Genomic DNA, 12,124 nt, shown 5'->3' on the forward strand with positions numbered 1-12,124 from the left:
CTCCTCATCTGGCTATTCATCTGCTCCTTTTATCATATCCTTTAATAAACTGGTAAATGTAAGTAAATGTTTCCCTGAGTTCTGTGAGCTGCTCTAGCAAATTAATTGAACCCGAGGAGGTGGTCATGGGAACCTTGGTTTGTAGCCAAATCAGACAGAAGTTGTGGGTAACTTGGAGACCTGCTACTTGAGATTGGTGTCTGAAGTGGGATGGGAGAAGTCTTGAGGGACTGAGCCCTTAACCTGTGGGACCTGAGGCTACCTCCAGGTAGACAGTGTCAGAGTTAAGTTGAATTGTAGGACACCCAGCTGGTGTCACAGAATCACTTGGCGTAAGGAAAATCCTCCACACGTTTGGCGACCAGGAGGGTCAGAAGTGATGTGTTCTGTGTTGAGTGTCTTGAGTGAGTAGTAAAGGAGACACACAGGTAAAAGGCTTATAGGAAGAGAACAAAGAAGGAGGGGGAGAACTGGGGTTTTCCTTACTTAGGAGGGAAAGCTGAGGTTTTTCTGTAAGTGCCCCTGCTCGCTGCCTGGGGTCTCTAGACCACAGCACCAGAAGGAGAATCCCAACAGAGCTGAGGAGACAGAGTAGGGGTTTAGGGAAATCAAGGCAACCAGAATCCACAGGGAAGACTACTTGAGGAGGGATTTGCACAGAGAGAAAGTTCTGGAGATTTGAACAAGGGTCCCTTGAGTCTTTGGCTGAATATTGGTCTGTCTATGCCTATACATGTAAGAAACCACCTGAAGCTGAAGAAAGAACCACCAGTAATAAGCAGAGCAATCCCTGGAGTTCATCCAGGGTGGAGAATAATTCCCAACTACCAGCGGAAAACCTCCAAATACACGGAGCATCAAGGACAGTTCTCAGTGAAGTACTGCCTCAGTAATAGGCTGAATTAGCCCTAAAGTCTGCCCTGGACCTACCCTAACAAAGCTTAAAAGCAAGTCTTGGAAGAATCAAGTTGATTCTAAATAACTAGACTGCATCCTAGAACAAAACCCAACAATATTTAAAGGAGTGTCACAACATCCAGAAATGTGAATCCAAAATGTCCAGCATCCAATTAAAAATTGAATATATGGCTGGTTACCATAGAAAAAAACCCAGTCCACAGAAAGAGATCCAGAAATGACACAGAAGATCAAATCAGTAGACCGGATGACTATTATAAATGTATTCTGTAAGTTCAGGAAAGTAGAGAAAAGGATAAACATGTAAAGGAGAGACATGGAAGATAAAAAAAAAAAACTCAGGAAAAGGAATAAACTGATTTATGCACCAACACGGATGAACCTCAAAAACATTATGCCAAACAAAAGAAGCCAATCACAAAAGAGTACATATGGCATGATTTCATTTATAGGAAACTCCATGATAGGCAAAATAATCTACAGTGACAGAAAACAAATAAGTTGCCTGGGACTCTACTGGGTGCAGCGGGAGGAATTTACTGCAAAAGAACACAAGGGAACTTTGGGGGCGACATTTCTATACCTTGATTTTGGTGGTTGTTACACAGGTACATACCTTTATTGAATCTCATCAAACTCTACACTTTAAATGGATGCATTTTATTGTAATATAAATTATACCTCACAGAAGCTGATTTCAAAAGAGAAAGGAGAAGCATGGACTGTGGAGCAGGACTGCCTGGATTGAATCTCATCTCTGCTACTTAGTAGCTGTGTGATGTTGGACAAGTTACTGAATCTCTCTGTGCTTCCATTTCCTCATCTGTAAGATGCGGTTAATAAATGGTACCTACCTCATAGTGTCATATGAGGATAAAATGAGTTAATGAAGTAAATCATTTAGAACAATGCTTGGCATGAAGAAAGCTCTACATATGGGTTTATTAAATAAACAAATAAGCCAGACTGATGTTTTCAAAATTCAACTCATGGGAAAGTCTGGAGAAAGAATGTTCCAGAAAAAGGGAATCAGAAGTGCAAAGGCCTTGACATTAGGAATGCAATTTACATATGCAATAAATCACAAGAGGATGAGAGCAGTAGATGATGTTAAGTCATCATTAGCAACTTGACTTTTACTTGGAGGGAGATGGGAGCCACTGAAGTGATATTAGCACAAGAGTAAGAGCTGTGCTCTGACTTTTAAAAAACTGGCTCCATAAAACCAACTGCTGTGTTGAGAATAACCTGAAGGGGGGCAACAGCTAAAGCAGAGAGAGCAGTAAGAGATGATGATGATGATGACTTAGTCACCGATGGCAGTAAGGGCGGGTTGTGGTTGCGGGTATTTTGAAGGTGCAGCCAATAGACCGAATGTGAGGAATAAAAGACAGAGAAGTCACAGAACCTCCAAGGATTTGGGCCTGAGCATCTAGAGAGGTGGGAAATGGGAAAAACCGTAGGAGTTGCAGGTTTGGGGGAGAGGCCCTGGAGCTCAAATGTGGACAAGCTAAGCTGGAGAAGACTATTAATTGTTCGAGTGGAGAAAGCAAGTAGGCAGTTTGGTGTTTGAGCCTGCAGTTAGGGGAGAGCTCCAGACTGGAGCTATCTATGCAGAGCAGTCAGCATATACTTGAACCCAGGACACTGGATGAGATCACCAAGAAAGTGAGCGTAGGGAGACGTGGGTAAGTTTCAAGGACTGAGACCCAAGCATTCCTTTGTTAAAATGTTAGGTAGACCAGGTGCAACCAGCAAACTCAAAACTGTAGGAGACTCCCCAGAAGAAACAACCTAGTTTCTTCAGCAAATATACTGCAAAGAGACAGACAGAAATAGACACAGACACACACACACACGGAGGAACTTGAAAAACTTAAGAGATATAACAATTACTTGTAGCATACAGACTCTATTTGCATCTTGATTCAAGCAAACCGTAAAAAACAAAGACTGTGGGACAACTGGGGAAATTTGCACCTCGAGTGGTTATCTTAAGATTTTAAAGAAATACTGTTGATAACAGAAATGTGGTTATATTTTTAAAGGAGTACTTATCTTTTAAAGGAGGGATGTTGGTTCACACACTGGCCCCCATACAGGGAGGGTAAGGGGAGACTGAGGAAGATTGGTGGGGGACAGGTGTAATAAGCAAGGAAACCTACTTACAATGCCGGTCTTTGTTGTTGTTGCCGTTACATATTTTAATGAGGGATTTTTTGTTTTGTTTTGTTAATTTAATTTTTATTTTATATTGTAGAGTTGCTTTACAACGTTGTGTTAGTTTCAGGTGTACAGCCAAGTGATTCAGTTATACATACACATATAGCCACTCTTTTTCTGATTCTTTTCTCATAAAGGTTATTACAGAATACTGAGTAGAGTTCCCTGTGCTATACAGTAAGCTTGTCTTGAGGGGCCGCAAGATCCCCACCCCCGCCCCCCAGAATATAGAAAGTTTATAGAGGCCTTAAGGGAGCTCAGTCATGTATACTGTCCAGACCGTCTCAACAACACACTGTTCTCTCAAGGCTGCGTCCTTGAAAACGCTCCCACTGTGGGAATAGTGAGCAGAATGTACGGTCCAAGGACGGGGCAGGGGTGAGGAGGCTCTGATTCCCAAGTCCAGCTCCAGGGTCAACAGGCGGTCACGTCCTCTCGATGACCTCCTACAAGGGGCTAGCACACTACAAGCCAAGGGCCAAATTCAAAGGCTACCTGGTTCTGTGTGGCTCGTGAGCTAAAAATGGTTTTTACATTTTTAAAGTTTCGAAAAATCAAAAGAACGGCATTCCTTGACACGCGAAAATTTCATGTTTGAAATTTAAACGTTAGTGTCCATAAATACAGTTTTATTGGACTACAGCCATTTCACTCATTTAAGTAGCGTCTATGGCTGCTTGCACACTACAACGGCAGAGCTGGGAAGTTGCAACAGAGGCTGTGTGGCCCACGAAGCCGAAAATATTTACTCTCTGTTCCTTTACTGAATAAGTTTGCCAAGCCCACTTTTAGAGCTACACTCACATATTTACAGAAGAAATGTGACATTTGAGATAGCTTCAAAATAATACAGGAGGGAGGAAATAGGGATGGATGAAACAAGTTGACAACTGAAGCTGGGTGATGGGTACATAAGGCCCATTATATTCTTGTGTCTACCTTTATATGGGCTTGAAATTTTCCACATAAATGATTTTTTTAAAGAAAAAGCAAAACAAAAAAGACTGTTTTTTGGGGCTTCCCTGGTGGTGCAGTGGTTAAGAATCCACTTGCCAATGCTGGGGACACGGGTTCGAGCCCTGGTCCGGGAAGATCCCACATGCTGCGGAGCAACTAAGTCCATGCACAATTACTGAGCCTGTGCTCTAGAACCCGCGAGCCACAACTACTAAGCCCAAGTGCTGCAACTACTGAAGCCTGTGTGACTATAGCCCGTGCTCCACAACAAGAGAAGCCGCCGCAATGAGAAGCCTGCGCGCTGCAACGAGAGTAGCCCCCGCTTGCTGCAACTAGAGAAAGCCCGCGAGCGGCAGTGAAGACCCAACACAGCCAAAAATAAATAAATAAATAAAATTTAAAAATTAAAAAAAAGAGAGAGATACTGTGTTTTTTCATAAAAGAAAGTGGAGAGATAAGGAGGAACTGGGAAAGGGGGCTGAGAGGAGTGGCCAGAGGACTGGTAGGAAAACAGGTGAGGGTGGTGCCTGACTCCCAGGCTCACTTCAGTCACAGGATGCCACCCCCTTGGGAACTTGCACCATAATGCACACCCATGGTTTCTTGAGATTATAGGCGCCCCGGCACCCTCTAATACCGATTCCCCTGCTATTGCCTGGCTTGTTATGCAAATAGATTCTTTATCCCCCAAGGGGACTTCTCAACCAACTTTGGAAACAGGTATGCTCACTTGACCGCCCAGGGCGAAAACAAACTGAAACTTTTGAAACCTCCAGACACCAAAAGCAGCGCATTCTAACAGGTTTTGAGCGAACCTGATCCCAAAGCACTTTGTAGACACATTCTGCTCCATCAATCCCACCCCGCAGGCTGGTATGTTCAACTCTCATAATAACTCTTACTGGTTTGGGGACTTTGGGGAACCTTTGGCCCTTTTTTCTCCCTTCCCTTTGGTCAGCTGCCCTGGGGCATTGGCCTCATTCACAATTCTCCAGTTTCCCAGACAATGAGGCTTCTTGTGCTTATTGCTACAGTCTCCCTATTAACTATACAAGGGGTTTACAATTACTGAAACAGATGCCCCACTTTCTGCTGCACATAAAGTCTTCGTTCCAACGAAACCCCAGCCCATCGCCAGGATGGGATTTGGTTTTAATTAAAAGCCCTTCGGGTCACTCTCTTTCAGGAGCTCGGCCAAGAGGATTAAAAGGACTGAGCTGGGCAATGGCGATTTGGGGGTCGATAGTTTTCTCCACGCACCCCGCCCCTCTTCCCACCTAAAGGCCCTCTCCCAGCAGATGGGTGAAAATCAGGCAACCAAGGACTGCTTTGAAGGAACTCAAAATGAAACCAGCAACAATAACCACAAACCTGAAATGAACATGGCTTCCTAAAAAACTTCGTGCTTTTGGATGAGCAGGGAGGACTCAGCTTTAAAACTCAGAAAGGTGCAGGCAAAACAGGATGAGCTGGTCACCCAAGGGATGAGAGACATTTCATCTTCCATGAAACTTGCAAAGATGCTAGGAGGTTCCCCCAACGCTGGGGCATCCCAACTCAGACACAAACCAACAATTCAAAAGTACATGAAGTTTTACTGTCTGCAAAACAGCTCCATTTAAGGTCTGAATCATGGACACATACGTACGGACCTACAGACACTATCTTGGAGATTTTCTCCCAGAAACGAAAATCAAAACAAACACAAGGGCTTCCCTGGTAGCGCAGTGGTTGAGAGTCCGCCTGCTGATGCAGGGGACACGGGTTCGTGAGCCGGTCCGGGAAGATCCCACATGCCGCGGAGCGGCTGGGCCTGTGAGCCATGGCCGCTGAGCCTGCACGTCCGGAGCCTGTGCTCCGCCACGGGAGAGGCCACAACAGTGAGAGGCCCGCGTACCGCAAAAAAAAAAAAAATAATAATAAAAAAACAAAACAAAAAAAACCCACAAGACTATTTTCATTACTATGAATGCAAAGTGGGCTAACTTGTCTGGTTTGTAGAATACCAGGCTATTTGAACTGGATTTGGATTTTATTTCAAACCATGGCATTAGAACTGCCCGGCTCACAAGGGTTGTAGAACTCAAGGGAATAGGAGCTCTCTGGACTACAGGCATGAGGCCTAAGTGCCGGTCCCAGCTCTGTCACTGATAGCGAGACTCTGGACAGTCATTCCCCTTCCTCTCTTTTAGTCTCAGGAGAGCAAAATGGAAGGCCTGGGATTCTGTGATAAAAGAAGAGACAGGAGGATGCTGGTCTCACTGGGCATCTTCCATCTGCCGGACCAATTCATTTACTCAATCCACCAGCCCTGAAGGTTTACTTTACTTGGTCTCAGAGATGAGTTCAGTGGACAGGCAGAGGTCACAGAGCAAGCAAATGGCAGGACTCCCTAGTAATCATAATTGTAGCAACCGTTGAATGAGAGAGAACAAAGCACGTGCCCCTCTATGCACATTGCCTCTCTCAGTCCTTGCAGAATCTTTGAGGCAAATATTACTGTTATTTCTATTTCACAGACGAGGAAACGGGTTCTAAAAGGTCAGTGACCTGCCCGAGGTCACACAGCTAGTAGGTGACAGGGCCAGGTCCCAAACCCAGAGCTAAATGATTCCAAGCACATACTGGCTCTGCTCTCCAGCCTCTGCTCAGTAACTCTGAATCTAAAACTCCAGGTGGGAGGTGCCACCTCAGGGATAGAAGCCCCTGTTTTCATTTAAACCACCCATTACTAGCTGTGTGCTCTTCAACAAATTCCTTGACCTCTCTGAGCTTGCATTTCCTCCTCTGTCCCATGGGGATGCCAATAGTACCTCTCTCCGAAAGACTGTATAAACATTTTTAAAGTTCATCAATTTATGCAATGCAGAGTCAGTACTATGCTCTTCCTGATACTCTCATTTCTTGCTCGCAACAGCCATGAGATAAAATATGTAAACTACGCAAAGAACTTTCCTTATATGTAAAATATGTTAAAAAACCTGAGCCCAGCGTGGGACATATAAACACTCGATGAATAGTAGCTATTATTATTACTGATGCTATTGTTGTTGCTCCTGGTATTATCGTTTTCTTCTTCTTACTATTATTAAGTGGCTTCGGATCCCTGTCTTGGAAATTTCCTCCCCACCCCCTCCCATGACGCCGTCGCCCCCGCGAGCCCTTAAAGCCGCTGAATCCGCCATTTGCCCCCTCTCCTTTGTCTGTCACCCGCCGCCCCACGCACACCTTGTGCCCCTTTCCTGCACCGGGCCCGCGTCGAGCTCCTGGCCCCCGCGCGACCCCAGCGCCTGAGCTGCGCCCGCCCGCGTCCCTGCGCCTGGCCCCGCGGGGTCCTCCCCGGCCGCCCGCGCCTCACCTGCGGTGCCCCGCTTGGCTGCTCTGAGTCCAGCGCGCGGGCGGTGGGAACCGCGCCCACCTCCCGGCGGCGGCTGCCCGAGTGGAAACCCGGGCAGCGAGCGCAGCGGAGGTCACAATCCCGAAGCGTGCAAGACGCAGGCGAAAACGCGCTCTCCCTCGCCCCTCTCCGAGACAGCAGCGAGGAAAGAGGCTGAGGGCTCTCCAAACACATCCACCAATTACAATGTAGCGACTTTATTTGGATCTGAATTCAAACAAACTATTTTAAAAATGATAGGACAACTGCAGCAATGTAGTCGCTGGATGTTTAATGGTTAGGTTTTTTAGGGGTGACAATTGCAGTATGGCTCTTTTTAAAGAGTCCTTATCTTTTGCAGATATATATTTGCAAACCTGAAATATGATGTCTGGGATTTACGTGGAAATAACGGGGACCAAGGAGTGGCAGGAATCTGGGTGAAACAAACTGGTCATGTGTTGATACTTGCAGCCTGAGCAGGGGTTATTGTTATCTGTTTTCTTCTTTTTCGTGAGCTTGGAATTTTCTGTAATAAAAAGGTTTTTAAAAGAAGAAGATGAAAAGGAAGAAGAGGAAGGGAAAGGGGAAGAAGAACCGTAAAGATATTCAGACCCCTAGGTCAGTAAACATGGCCAAATTTATATAAGGAGAAAAAAATGCTCAGAAGTAAAAAAGTTTGTGCACCAAAATATTTACTGCAGCAGCATTACATATAAATACAGAAAGAAGGGGTGGGGGGCGGTAGGAAAAGATCCAACTTGAGTTCACCATTAAGGAAACGGTTATGTGAACTATGCTACATCAATTTCGTGGGTTATACAGCTATTTAAATGGGTATAATAAAGACTGTACAATAGAAACACAAGGAAATCACTTTATATCCAAAAAAAGCCAAATATGAAGTAATATATGTTATATGCGCTTGTATTAAAACAGAAAGGAAATACATTGAAGTGTTAGGTTTTCATGGTGAAATGATGAATAACTGTCTTTTCTAATGAAAATATAATTGTGAACTCTAGAGATTTCCTTGCAATCCTTTACATTTAATGAAATACATCTCAATGCCTGAAATTTTTTTTAAATAACTTTTTTTAAATGTGTAATGCAAAATTACTTTGTCAGTGGCAAAATTAGACATCCTCTCCAGAAATGGCCAACTGTACTGCTCTGTTGCTCATCTGATGGTTTTAATGTAATATTTATATTATTTATAAATAGTTGTGGGACTTCTCTGGTGGCGCAGTGATTAAGAATCTGCCTGCCAATGAAGGGGACACAGGTTCGATCCCTGATCGGGGAAGATCCCACATGCTGCAGAGCAACTAAGCCCGTTCGCCACAACTACTGAGCCTGCGCTCTAGAGCCGGAGAACGACAACTACTGAAGCCTGCGTGCCTAGAGCCCGTGCTCCGCAACAAGAGAAGCCACCGCCATGAGAAGCCCACACACCGCGACGAAGAGTAGACCCCGCTTGCCGCAACTAGAGAAGGCCTGCGCACAGCAACGGAGACTCAAGGCAGCCAAAAACGATAAATTTATTTTAAAAATAGTTATAATATTTAATCAGCATCCTCAAAAACATCCTTTTAGCCCCAGGCTCCTGGTTTAATCCTTTAAACAAGAATCTTGCTCTCAAGCACTAAATGATAGAAAATGTCTTCCATCCTTTGTCAATTTTTGATTTAGAAAATAGGTGTCTATGAGTTTCACATGATTTATCTCGGAAGAATAAAAGTATCTTTTTATTGTCAAAAATTTTAATGTTAATTTGTAAATGTGTATGTGTGGGTACATATATGGATGTAAAAAAGTCTAGAAGGGCATATACCAAAACGTTAACGGTGGTGCTCTAAGATTATGATACAGGTAAAACCTACTTGCATTTTCTTCTTTACACCTGTCGGTATTTTCTACTTTTTCTCTAACAAACATGCCAAAGCCAGTAGGGCTTTATGATCAGTCACAGCCACCTTATAAATAATAAATAATAAAAACAAGGTGGCAAAATCAAGGGCAGGGAAAACTTTTTTGTTCTGCTGAGTATAAAAATGACGGCCAATGTATTCTCAAACACCACAACTCTACCATTCGAAAAGTGTTGAGGGTTCAAAGGCATTTAAAACCCATATTCTGTGTTGACTCCTGAACAGGATATAAGAAAACAGCATTTGGGCATTCTACCTGTTCTTAATTATTTTCCAGAATTTAAGAAATGCAGGTCTGTAATAAGACATTCCAGTTTCACATGGTCATTTATTTGGGGGTGGAGAAAGGGGATCTTTACTTTTCATTTTACACTTACTGAAAGTAATTTTTAAATGGCTTTGCATCAAAAATACACTAGTATTTAACTCATGTGAATACAGCATATTGACTCTAAAATCCAGAGGGAAATCTTAAGTTCTAGTTATGTAATAATATTCTCCTAATTTTCCAAAAGTATGAAATTTCATAACTAAAAAGAAGTACTTTGGTATCAGTGGACACTGATTCCAATTCATTGATATCAATATAGATAGCAAGCTATAAAGTGCAAGTTACTAGTAAATGAAACCCAATGCTGTACAAATTGTACTGTAAAAACAAATCATCAAGGAAACGCAAAACCACCTCATATCCACTGAATGGCTACTATCAAGACAAATACAAAATTACAAGTGTTAGGGAGGATATGGAGAAATTGGAACCCTTGTGCACCGTTGGTGGGAATGTAAAATGGTGCAGCCACTGTGGAAAACAATATGGCAATTCCTCAAAAAATTAAACATAGAATTACCATCTGATCCAGCAATTCCACTTCTGGGTATATACCCGAAAGAAGTGAAAACAGTGACTCAAACAGATTATTTGTACACCCATGTTCATAGCAGCATTTTGTTATTATTCTCAATAACAAAAAGGTGGAAGTAACCCAGGTGTCCATTGACAGATGAATGGATAAGCAAAATACATACAATGGAATATTACTCAACTTTAAAAAGGGAAGAGGGACTTCCCTGGTGGTCCAGCAGTTAAGACTCCCTGCTTCCACTGCAGGCGCTGTGGGTTCGATCCCTGGTTGGGGAACTAAGATCCCACATGCCGCGCAGCACAGCCAAAAAAAAAAAAGGGAAGAAATGCTGACACATGCTACAATATGGATGAACCTTGAGATCACTGTGCTAAGTGAAATAAGCCAGTCACAAAAGGACAAATATTGTATGATTCTACTTATATGAGTTACCGAGAAGCGCCAAATTCATAGGAAGTAGAACAGTGATTGCCAGGGGCTGGGGGCGAAGAGGGAATGGGGAGTTAGTGTTTAACAGGTACAGAGTTTCAGTTTTGCAAAATGAAAAGAGTAAAAATAGATAGTGGCGATGGTTGCACAATATGAATGTACGGAATACCACTGAACTGAACACCTAAAAATGGTTAAGATGGTAAATTTCATGTGCTTTTTACAATAAAAAATTGGAAGGAAAAGATAAATAATGGTACTGTGTCAGTAAACACTAACAATTTAAAAAGTAAGCAACTAAATGGGATGTGGTATTCTGAATTGGCTCCTAGAACAGAAAAAAGGTCATTAATGGAAAAATGGGCAAAATTGCAATAGTCAGTAGCTTACTTAATAGTAGTGTACTGATGTTAATTTCTTAGTTTAGACAAACATACCATGGCTTCTATGCAAGATAACGTTAGGGGGTTAAGGGTATACAGGAACTCTCTGTACTACCTTTGCAAGGTTTCTTGAAATCTAACATTATTCCAAAATAAAAGTTCATTTTAAAATAAAATTTTAAAAAGCAAGTGACAACTAAAAAGAAGTTAGAATCAACTCCTACATAGAAGACAGACAATACAAATGTATTAGAATTGATAAAGGTAAGCAGCAAAACATATGAACACCTATATAGCTACGGTAGATATGAAATTGTTTTTCTTGTGCTGTTCACTGTTGCCCAGCTATTGTCTCATCATCCACTACTTGCAAAAAGGCAGGCTGTTGAATTTTATATTGTGGTAATATTTCCTTAATGATCCTGGGTGCATTTTTTCACTTAGATCTTAGCATGGACACAGTGTGAACTTCCTTCTGCCAATTCATGATTTTCTATCTTTGATAAGTTGTGACTTAGTGAGCATCCTGGTTGTTTCAAGTCAATTGCGAGCCCAGGGTTGTGCTCAGTGGACTCCTAGGCAGCACAACTCAGCCTGGACAACCCTAGCTCAGTCCACCAGCTTCCAGCTGCAACATGGGTACATTGGAAAAAAGCTTATTTGGGGGGTACTTAGGCATCTGCACAAACATAGTAGGTCACTTTAGCCACTAGAAGCCCCTGTTGAAGGTGCTGTAGCTTTTAGAGAAAAAAGATCATGAAATACTTTTATCAGTAACCAAGCAGCGGGAAGCAATTGATGAAAGCACCTTGCTTCATTATAAGTCTATTTAAATACTATACTCGGAACTAAGTGAAAACAAAGCTTTACTCAGAAAGACGACTTGAAACAGCTAAGTTTTACTTTATTTCCCAGCCCAGCTTCTTTTCTGTTAAAGGTCAACTGTGTAAAAACTGATGCGACATTGAGAAGGGTAGAAAATACACTGTCTCTCTTAACAACTCTGCACAAGGGAGAAATGACTAAGGCCATTGTGTCTTC

The 12,124-nt window shown here is 42.8% G+C and overlaps 1 protein-coding gene across 3 annotated transcripts in view; it reads right to left on the reverse strand.

Annotated features, from left to right (window-relative positions):
- Positions 1-7,621, reverse strand: part of OTOA (otoancorin) — a 74,105-nt gene extending 66,484 nt beyond the window's left edge. For all 3 annotated transcript variants that reach the window (XR_009559134.1, XM_060285445.1, XM_030871470.2), the window contains exon 1: positions 7,457-7,621. The gene's annotated coding sequence lies outside the window, so the exon portion shown is untranslated. The remainder of the gene's footprint in view (positions 1-7,456) is intronic.
- Between the last annotated feature and the right edge of the window lie 4,503 nt (positions 7,622-12,124).

Source organism: Globicephala melas, chromosome 15, assembly GCF_963455315.2.
Source record: "Globicephala melas chromosome 15, mGloMel1.2, whole genome shotgun sequence".
Classification (NCBI taxonomy): Eukaryota; Metazoa; Chordata; class Mammalia; order Artiodactyla; family Delphinidae; genus Globicephala; species Globicephala melas.